Source organism: Prosopis cineraria, unplaced genomic scaffold (genome assembly GCF_029017545.1).
Source record: "Prosopis cineraria cultivar Desert tree isolate PC_DT_omini unplaced genomic scaffold, ASM2901754v1 PC3, whole genome shotgun sequence".
Classification (NCBI taxonomy): Eukaryota; Viridiplantae; Streptophyta; class Magnoliopsida; order Fabales; family Fabaceae; genus Prosopis; species Prosopis cineraria.
Genome location: NW_026555334.1, coordinates 16,714,150 through 16,725,792, shown reverse-complemented (window position 1 = coordinate 16,725,792; position 11,643 = coordinate 16,714,150). Strand labels below are relative to the sequence as shown.

The 11,643-nt window shown below is 32.4% G+C and overlaps 1 non-coding gene across 1 annotated transcript; it reads right to left on the bottom strand.

The window, feature by feature from the left end:
* Nucleotides 1-393: 393 nt before the first annotated feature.
* On the bottom strand, nt 394-510 carry LOC129307502 (U5 spliceosomal RNA). Its single transcript, XR_008592396.1, has one exon. It is a non-coding gene; the product is annotated as a U5 spliceosomal RNA (small nuclear RNA).
* Nucleotides 511-11,643: the final 11,133 nt, after the last annotated feature.

Sequence of the window (11,643 nt, the reverse complement as noted above, 5' to 3'; positions counted from 1 at the left end):
AGCATTCCAAAATATAAGACACTTTGACAAAAATAAAGTTTCATTAATGATACTTTTTTAATATTACCCTTACCACATATTCTCTTTTTTCAATATTCCTTTATTAATGGAATATTAAATGAAGGATATTTTTTAAAGTTTATATTTTTGTTTTGAAAAAGTAAGGTTGTAAAGTATATTTAATAAGCTTTATTGATATGTGAAATTCTATCTAAAAGTGTCTTATAATCTGAGATGGAGGGAGTAATAGTCAGATCTTAGTAAAGAAGGAAAGGAATTAATAATAATGGTTTAAAATTGATTTAACTGATTCCCTATTAATGTTACGTTAATGTAGATTTGTTTGTTGCTAATTAGAATTTCGTTGTTGTTTTTTTTTTTTCCTTTTTGTGAAGTTCTTAGTGAAAAAAGCACCTCCGAAAATAGGCCAATGACGCTTTACGTGGCGAGCACACGGTATCTTTTAGTAAAAAGCGAAAAAATAGTTCGCTTTGTGCTCATCCCACGGCTCTGTAATTAGCATTTTGTAGTTAATGGAAGGGTTTGAGAGAGAATGTATTTAGATGATTGCATTAATTACTTTCCTAATGATTTGCCTCCTGGAAATGCATTAAAAACTTATTTGAATATTTCTTAGAGAACACATTTCATGCTCATTAGTGCTCATCATCAATCAAGATTGTATTGATTAATTTTATATTTATATTATAAATAAATTTTTATTATAATAGACATAGAATCTAAAATAAAGAAAATTTCATAATTGTAGCTGTTTTAAAAAATAAATTTATCATCTAATAAATTTCCATTTAAAAAGCTTAAATATAGACCATCTAAATCAAATTTAGACTAATCTCATCACAATGATAAACACGTGTTTCTAATCATTAAATGTAGACTTTTTTTCAAACACCACCTCTTTGGCCTACCTTCATCCAACCCATAATTGTTTTTGAACCTTTAGTTGGACTGTATGTTATTTGTATTAAAAGGTAAAATAATCCATAAGAAAATTCTCTTATCATCTATTTCCATTTCTTCTCCATATATCTTATTTCCTAGCTAGTTGGTCAATTTCATAACAGTATGACTTCAATATTTCTTAATTATAATGGACAGTATCAGGAATTCGTTAATTTTCAAGTCAGATTAAAATTTATTTATAGTTTCTAATAATAATAAATTGATCAATTTAAATGTATTGAGTTTAGAAAATCATTATCGGAATTATTTGTGGCCATAATTATTACTAATTCAAGATTAATATGATGCATGGCTTCATTAAGGTGGGTTTTTTTTAATAAATTAATATTTGTAGGCAGCTCTTGAGGACTAAATTACATGATTAGCTGATTATTCGGAATGAAATTATTTTGTGTAAGTAATTAATTCTTTTATCACAAAAGTGCAATTTATTCAAATATTAAATTTAAACTTGTTAGCAATTAAAAACTGGGAACCGGATCGGATCTTCTCGACGTCCAAATTCTCAAGGTCCTCCAGCCGCCACACCACTAGGAATATTGTCCATTCAAATAATCAAAAAGTCCGCAATGCGCCACATCCAAGGCTTTTAATGTTCAATTAAAACTTTTTTCTCCTATGTTGTTAAAAAAAATAATATAACTTTCAGTTCTTTAAATTTATTTGAGTTATCAATTTTATTTTTTAAGTTTAATTCTTATTAATTTAGTTCCATAAGCTTTACTTTAGTTATTGATTTGGTTATTATTATTTAAAAAAGATATAATATTATTATAATTTACTAACATAAATTAAAAATATTGATAGCATCCATGTAGATTAATTAAAAAAAGTATAATTATTTAGGTAGGAAAAAACATACTCTAAAATTATTAAAAACAACATAATAAAATACAATATAAGAGATTATATTGATAAAAATTAAAATAATTTGATAGTTAATTTGTTTTCATTTAATTACATATACATGCAAATCATTAATATACTTTACAAATTAAATTATTTTGAGCATCTATTTGTATTTTAAAACTTAAAAGATTCACACATGATAATTTAAGAAAATATAAGCTATCAAATTAATAAAAACTAAACTTAATGGACCAAATCTATTGTTGAACCTTGATTTTGATGACTACAAAATAGAAAAAAAATTTATTTTTACAAAAATTTTAATTTGTGCTTAACGGCTATTAAGGGTAATTGGTCTGTATGCTTAAGCTTTGTCATCTTACCTAAAGCTTTAAGTGTCTTTAAATTTATTATTGGGATAAATATTTGATTTATCTCAAATTCTTTCTTGAATTAATTTTGAGCTTTGAAAAGGTTTTAGTTTGAGTTTGGTTATGTTATTAAATCTTGGAGTTTATGCTTTAAAGTAAGAGTTTTTGAAATACTTGGTTTTAACCTTCAGTCAATGTTTTCTGTATATTTTTTAATATACAATTCCATTTAATGTAAAACTTATTTCATTTCAAATTAGACTTGTAAAGATTTCCAAAGAACTATATTTCACTCAAAATAGATTCTATACGAAATTGTTATGATTTTTCAAAGTTGGCTCTTGAAGCTTTTAGATCTACTAATATATGTTCTTGACCTTTGCTCTCAATTTATATTATATCTAGTAAATAACTTTGAATGTTTTACTGGGTCTTATTTCATTAAAAACTAGACTTCCAGAGCTTTTCAGCCATAGGTCGTTTGCCTAATTTGGATATAAATTAAAAGAGTTATGGTTTCTAGAAGTTGACCCATGTTTTCTGCTCTTCATACCGGTAGAAATCCTTTATACTTGTATATTATCTTCATGTACATGTTTATACTAGTAGGAACCTCTTTATACTCAACACTAATCACTAATAATAACTTAGGTTGCTTAGTGGAATCCATTGCCATAGACAACACTAGCAATAAGACTATCTTTCTAGCACAATCAAGTGTAGTATTGTTCACTGTTAGCTAATTCATGCCAATAATCATATCTATTTCTTTCAAAGGAATACAGATTAATGAGATAGATCTTGAAAATTCTATCCTCAATTTTAATCTTCACACCCTGATAAGCTCTGCTCATAGTACTAGATGATCTATAAGGTATTGTCATTCTAATGAGCACATGTAACTCTTACAATGACAGTTTCAGTCTATTCACACATTCCTCGCACATAAAAAAATGTGTGGCACCAAAATCAAATAGTGCCTCAACTTGGCGACCACAAATAGAAATCATACCTCTGATCAAGTTCAGAGATGCTCTGGCCTCTTCTTACATAACTACAAACACTCGGCCAGGAATAGTGGATCTTTGCTCAGTTCCCTCAACTCTACCCTCTAAGCATTGCCTTATTATATGTCCCGACTTGCCACACCTGAAGCAAGCCTAACATCTTCTCGGATGAGATTGGCCATAAATGTTACATTGAGGTGTCCTTCCAGTACTCAGGGTCAGTGCTAGAACATTAGATAGTTGCCTCGAAGACTATGGAGGCCCAATTCTCATACCTTCACTTCACTACATTGACCCCCTTTGAAATGATCGAGACTGTGTTCCTCTACTAAAACCTCTCCTTCTTGAAGAACTAGAATTGCCAGCACTATAATCAAGCCTCTTCGAGACTCCACCTATTAGACCTAAAGGGGATGAGAATCTCCCCATACTGTCTCGCCTTTTCTCAACATTTGCCTCTCTACCTTGCTTAACTACTACTCTCAGCTTATAGCACATCTCTTCATATGTCATCACATCAAATAAGGTAATCTGCTATCGGTACTTAAGTCTTATCTTTTCTAACAACTGCTCAGCTTTCTACTTAGTATCATTACTATGCTGGAGGTATGTGGAATAACTTTATAAGTTATTAAACCTTCTGATAAACTCTTCTTTATCCAGATCCCCCTGCCTAAAAGCATAGAACTCATCTTTTTCAATTCTGAATGAGACTGGGAAGTACAGATAGAAGAAAACCTTCTTGAATGCATCCCAACTTAAATACATCTACTCAGCTTCACAGACTCCTATCACCTCTTGGTAGTACTAACTAGCTACACTGTAGCTAGAATAACTTTCTACTCAGAGGTACAAATCACCACCTCAAAGATGGTTTCCAGTCACTCTACCTATAACTCTACTTCCCCCTCTCTCATATATTCCTATCAAAAGTAGGTAGGTTGAATCAAATAAAATTTTTCCAAGCATGATCAGTTGATGGATTAGTGCCAGGAACTTCTTACTTGCTACCCGAACCCTGAGATGGTCTAGGTCTGCTTTGTGCTTCCTCATGCATCGGAATGTCTCAAGCCTTAACTCTTTCTTCTTGCTCTCTATATCTCAAGATCGTATCATGATCCCTAACTATTTGCCTTATATCTATTACCATATCTTTGAGCTCCTCAAGTAGCTCCTCATACCTATCTTTTCACGGCTGAACCCGTTGAACTTTCAGTTCCTACTCCTCCTCAAAAACCCCTTTAGATATAGCACTTCTAGTATGAGTGCCTCTCCTCATAATGCACAATATTTTCTCCCCTCCTAAGGACAAAAATAAGAAACACGAAGGACATTCGGGAAAGAGTTGTGTAATGGACAATAAGTTGCCATATACCATCTAGAATGAATGCATTAGAGAATCACCACAATCAAGTCTTGAAACTCGAGAGATTGATACCAAAATTGCAACCCTCCTTCCATATTTGCTTGATATAAGAGAAGATTAACTAAATCACCACATTAATCACAACAACTAGTAATCAAAAAGTTTGTTTGAAAAGCTTGGGCCCAAGACTCATTTTGCAAAATTATCAAAATCATAATACAATTGAATAATGCACAGTGGACACAAGCTATAAGCATTCATAAAAAAATTGCATGCTTTTAAAATAAAGAAACAAGGTTTGACTTTAGGCCATACACTGTGGCAGACAATACATGTGCTGCGGCATGTGGCATAAGACCATAAGCCTAGATCTTCACTGTGTCATATGCCACAGTGAACAAGTCAGAATTTTCTGTTGTCATTTGGAAGCAAAATAATGAACTTCCAATGTGCGTCATTTTCATATACGATGTCAAATCAAATGATTCAAGTGCCCATATAAAGCTTAACTCATAAGCTATCCAATGATATAGGTTTAGAAACAATCTAATGATCCGATCAAAATTTAGACACCAAAGTGCAAAAAGTTACTTTTTTAAAAAATTTCACACACCAAGCTCTCAAATCAATCCCATTATCTTATTAGACCATACAAGGCCTTAAACTAAGTTCAAAAGGACCTAACACACTTGATTGATCATAATATATCACATACATACACATTTACTAAAATTTGTCCCCTCGACGGCCAATTTTCATATTTTTCAACTTTTTTCACAATTTCACATTTTGGCCCACTTGGCTTTTCTCACCACAAATCCACTACTCAAACATTCATAACATATTCACAACTCAATCTTAGCCCTAATTACTCAATTCATCACATAACTCCACACATGGACTAAGATTCACTAAAATCTACTATGATTTCAATATTTCACAACTTAAAACATGCATGCAATCTCTTATGGCAACTTATTTACATATATACACAAGTTTTCAATTCATTACACAATCATAGAGTTTCACATGGCTTTAGCAAATCTAAGCCAATCCTAACTCTTTTCTCTTGCCTTGATCACTACTTTGTCTTGTAAACATGTAACCACAAGGGTGAGATAAAAATCTCAGTAACAGAATAACTCACTACTAATAATTATCACACGTAACTATATAAAAGCATAGCATATTATACAGTTAAACATAACAAATACATATGTTTCATTCCAAATCACAACCACATATTTCAATCGACTCTTTTTCCACTTATTTTCTACTTTTCACCACTTTTTCACATATGCAGCATGATCACTACCAATCGAACCTCCAAATCACCCCAACATGAAACTATAGGCTCGCTTTAGACCAATATACACTCTCATTAGTCTTGAGCTCACCTTTAGTGGTAGAATCATCTAGCCTGGCCAAAGGTGTTCTATCTCACTTTTAGACTATGATTTCTTCCAATACACATAATGGGGTGTCATTGACTTTAACACCGTATCACATAGACATTAAAGAGTCCAAATCTCTAACACCGCACCTCGAAAGGCACTAAAGAAATAACATCCAACACTGCACCTCGAAAGGCACTAAGGAAATATAATTCTCCAATACCACACCTCGATGGGCATTAAAGAGAATATGCCATATAATGTTATCACTACATCTCCACTCAGGTAAACTTCCACCCCTATGATCATACTTTTTGAACCAATCTTAGGTTCCTAATCACCACTTTACATGTTTTTCAATGCATAACATATTTATATATACATAACACATGAAATCACATGTTTCAATACTTCTATTTAATTAAAAACCATTTCATGCAACATTCACAGAATGTCATAAATCATGCTTAGTTTAAAACCATTTCATACACTCACGGTTACACTAAATAGTCATATAGAGGAAGTTATTTAGTTATCTCACCATATATCTCTAGAAAGGTTACCTGTAGATTTCAACTACCTTACAGGTCATCACAAGCTTCCTTTCTCAACTCAAATGTTCGATATGCTAATCTACACACAATTGGCACAATTTGTTATTTTAGTCCAAATTGACCAAAACTACTCAATTACTACTGATGGGTACATTTATCCATCTATTCTTTTACATTTATCTGTTCTAGGTTCATTACTACTGAATTATCACTTTACATCGACTTTTACCCTATTTCCCTCTTAATTTAGGGCCAAATCGAGCCTACGAGTTCAAAGCTCTATCATTCAGATCTAAACCAATCATAAAGTTCTAATTTAACTCGTGAGAACCTTTTTTATCACTATTAGACAAGAATCAAACCTCTTAAATTTTACCAATTCAATTTCTCTATAACTTATATTTAGAGAAATTTGGGTGTAATGGAATGTAAGGTGTAATGTCCACCTTGATATTATCAAAATTCACCGCACAATCACAAAAACCAATCATAATTAGGAGTAAGGATTTTCTCCTAATCTCACATTATATATAAAAGGGTTAAAACTAATAATCTTTTAAAAATAATTGAGGAATATTTGGGATCCCATAAAAACCCTTTAAATTGATAGTTTGAGCTCAAACTTAATGATTTATATAGGAATTAGAAGTATGGAAAGGTTTTGGGAAGCAAACCACTTTAAAATAGGGCCAAAAATGTCATTCTTGAGTGTTTTGGTCCATGCGCCGCGGCTCGTGGTCCGTGCACCATGGCTTGTGGCACAGAATGCCAAATTTTCTCGCTATATCATGCACCGTAGCTTGCGCAAAATGCACTGCTGCGCACTTGTCCATGACAGCAATGCTGTCATGATAGCTTTTCTAGACAAACTTCGAACGCATGCCATTTTCACATCCGATGTCTGATTGGAGTGATTTAAGCCCCGACATGAAGCTTATTCAATAAGCTAACTAATGGTATAAGTTTTGTTACGATTCGACACTATATGAGAATTTAAGACACTCAGATGCAAAAGTCAGTTTTTTAAAGAAATTTTCAACCATCCAAGCACCCAAAACTCATAACTTATACCATTAACCCATTGTGAGGCTTGAACCAAGTCCAATGGACCAAAATATACTTAAGTGACCAATCAAACACACAAAAACATACCAAACATAAAATTGGGCCGCTCAATGGCCATTTTGCCCAATATGGCCAAAATACCAAATTAACATCATATATGCTATTTGGCCTCTATTGCCACATAATACACTACAAATACATTATCACCACATAGATAAAACATTCCTTACACTTGTATTAGTATTTTAGCCCATCACCATAAAAATTACCATATATTCACCTCATATACAATATTGGGCTAAAATACACCACAACATAGTATGAAATAAGTGCAACCAATTAAAATGATATGCATTCCTAGTTGGCAACATATAATATTATATAACAAGTTTATGTACACCACTCAAACTAAAATCGAGCATTACTAATAATGTAGCAGATATGCTAGCCCCTGCCCGATTCTCTCCCTGGCTCAGTCTCACTGGTAGCACCTGTAAAATGATAATTCACGGGGTGAGATAAAAATCTCAGTAACTAGGATAATCTACATTATTGATTAACAAGCCAAGTTATAAACAAGCATTAAAATAAGTGACATAATCACATCATATAATATCACCATAAATTTACATGCATGATCCCTAACTATCTAGTCCTCCAATATTCTCGACCGAAGTAGTATGCTATTTTACAGAACCAAACCACATGTATGGTCCCCAAGCTCACCATCCATGGTAGGACTACCTGGCCAAGGTGTCCTAAACCACTTCTGGAGTACTATTTCCCCTATTACAAGTAATTGGGGTATCGTTACTCTAACACCGCATCTTATGGATGCTAAGGAGCTTAATCTCCAACTTCGCACCTTGTTGGGTACTAAGGAGAATAACTCTCCAACATCGCACATATTTTCGGGCACTAAGGAGACTAAATGCTGCACCTGGCGTCCCGAGGTGCTAGCAATGCCATATGGAAGACACTATCTCCATTAGGGTGACCTCCCACCCTCTAATATACCACATTTCACTACATATCTCTACTTGAACATGCATAAACAACTTTCTAAATAAATATAACAAAACCTTACTATTTACTTCAAAAATATAGAATTTCACTAAGCAATACTCCACTCATTTTCTAAAATAGTTAACCTTTAAGGAATTTATACATATATACTCACAATTCATAGAAAAGCAACTTGAGAATAACTTATACAAGGTAATAAACAATGCAAACTATCTAGTTACCTCAACCCTTTTATTACTAAAAAGGTTACCCGTGGTATTAAATTTTTTCTTGTGTCAAGGTAAGTCTTCCCACACCATAATCTACATCAACAGGTACTATATGTTAATTTTTAATTAACACAAGCACCATTAGCTAATAATAACCTCCCAATGCTCCCACTTCTCACTCAAATTCTCAACAAATAGACTTGTCAAGATTAGAATTTGTTCACTTCATCCCTTTAAGTCTTTTTCTAACTCTATCATAATATAAAACTCGATATCTCAACTTATCACACTTCAACACCCTATGATCAAGTGAGGGCTTGAACCAACTTCCACTAAACAAGAAAGTAGCTTCCTATTACCATATATCCAAGATCAATAAACCTAAATTAAACCTTTAGAGTCAATAGAAACCTTCAAAACATTGACTCATGGCTTAATCTAATCATACCAAATTCTCACTCTTTCAAATCCCATGGAAAAATGAGATGAAAAGGTAGAGGAGAAGGGTAGGAAACTTACCCAAGAGTTTGGAGACTCAAATTATCTTTAAAATCCTTCTAAATTGATACCCTAACAGTGCCGAAAGTTTCCCCCTTTGTGCTCTAGTTTTTCCACCCCAAAATCTGTCAATTTTTTGATGATTTCTGAAAATTTAAGTTGCCTGCTATACCGTACACCATAGCGTATGCATGCAAGCTGCGGCTTATGATGTAGCGAGCAACAACTTGATTTTGCTCTCCTCGATGCCTCCCAACTTGATCCGACTTTCATCCTATCTTAATTTAGAGCCAAATATGACTCAAAAATCTAATTAGCCACCCAGAAACATAATTAAATAAATTAATCATATTTTTAGCTAATTTATCCTTTAATTAATCCATTTTTCCAGATTTAAAGTTTTAGGATGTTACATAAGGGTTATACATAGCTTATTCGATAAGTTACTAGTTGAAGATGCCTTCCAATGCCCTAAAATAGCTTGCCCTAACATAGCACAACTTGCTCTCCTCTCCTTCTTGTGTGTTCTTAATTTCTTTCTTTAAAATTCACCCTAATTTCATGATTTAAGGGGTTATTTTCTGGTCCATATGCCATGGCGTATGCAGTATCTGCAGCGATGCATGGCATAGTGAGAAGAATTCTCACCACGTGCACTTGCTTCAACCTAAAATGTGATCCTTCCACCTATATCTATCCACACAACATCCCAATGAGTCAAACTATATAGTAATCATTGAAATATCTAATCCTTTACTAATTATCATTTTACCCCTGATTAACGACTAGTCACAGGATTAGAAAATTTGGATGTTACGCGTGACTTTCTTCAAGTTCCTATTAGATAGGGAGGCACAGTAGAAGACTAAAATTTTAAAGTTCCTATCTTGATATGGACCAAATTAACTTGTTTAAGTCAAGATGGATAGAAGAGTTACCTTTTAATTCTGCGATCTTGGTGTGTGTTCTCTTTAAGAGTTTGCATCTCAAGAGTTGACAATGTAGATATGCTCCCTTTACCAATATCCACATGAATAACACTCTAACTCAAATAGCATGCTAGCACCCCCAGTGTTCGTTCTTCTTTGAACGTTAGTTTTTCTTTTTATAGGGTGTTTCATGGCTCTCAAAGTGTTTTACTGATAGAACTTTTCTAACTATCTCTTCATAAAGCACGTCTCTATCTATATATAGTATATGGATCAAGGTTTTCATCTTCTACTTAAAAAGCCCATGAAAATATAATTAAATTTATCTCATAAATTTAATTCATGATATCATATATAATTCAAATTTATCTTATAAATTTAAATTATAAAACTGACATGATTTTCTTTCATATTATGTTAGTTATTAAATTAAATCTATCATATAAAATTAAATTTAAAACTAACACAATATAATATAATATATATATATATGTGATATATATATATATATTTTGACCATATATATATATACATACACACATATATATATTAGATATATATGCACATATGAATATATATATTTCAATATATATATAATTATATTTTGAATTTTATATTTCATATAAATATATATATATATATATATATTTATCAAATAAATATTCAAATATATATATATATATAATTCATTCACCCTATATTACATTCATTGAATCTAAACATATTCCAGATTCAATGAATTTAGACATTATAGCTCGAGTTGGGCTGTTCTTATATGTGACCCTGTAGGCTTATATGAAGTTGGCAGTAGGCTAATTACGCTATTAGCCTACAAGTCACAAGTAGCCTCTAATAAGATATTGCAATTACCCAATTCACATAGGGATCGATGATCTGATGTAACTTATTATGCAATCGTATCACATCCCTTTTGTCACATGATATTCCGGTCAAGTGTGAGACATGGAATTGTCATTCTCCTTTACCTAGTCATTACTTTCTTGATCTCTGAGTGGAGTGACTATAGTAATAGAAAGACCCTTTTCATTATAGTATGGCCATATATTTTCTCAGTTTTACTCATCAAGAGGCCCAATAATATCTCTCACTTAATGTGAGGGAAAAATTCCATCTTGACCACTTATATTCCTCTACATGAATATCAATAAACTTAATCATAGCCTTTATAATCACTCGGTCAAAGGTGACTTTTGACTAGGTTAAAGTTTAGTAGTCATCATGCAGGAATCCATGATGATCTCAAGTCAAAAGGCTTAATGATATAGTTACATATGAGATAAGTTTATGACTTGTACTATACAACTTGCTCATAGTGGGTCGGTTTAACACCTTGTATTTTTTCAAGTGCTTGTGACTTTAATCAAGGTCAT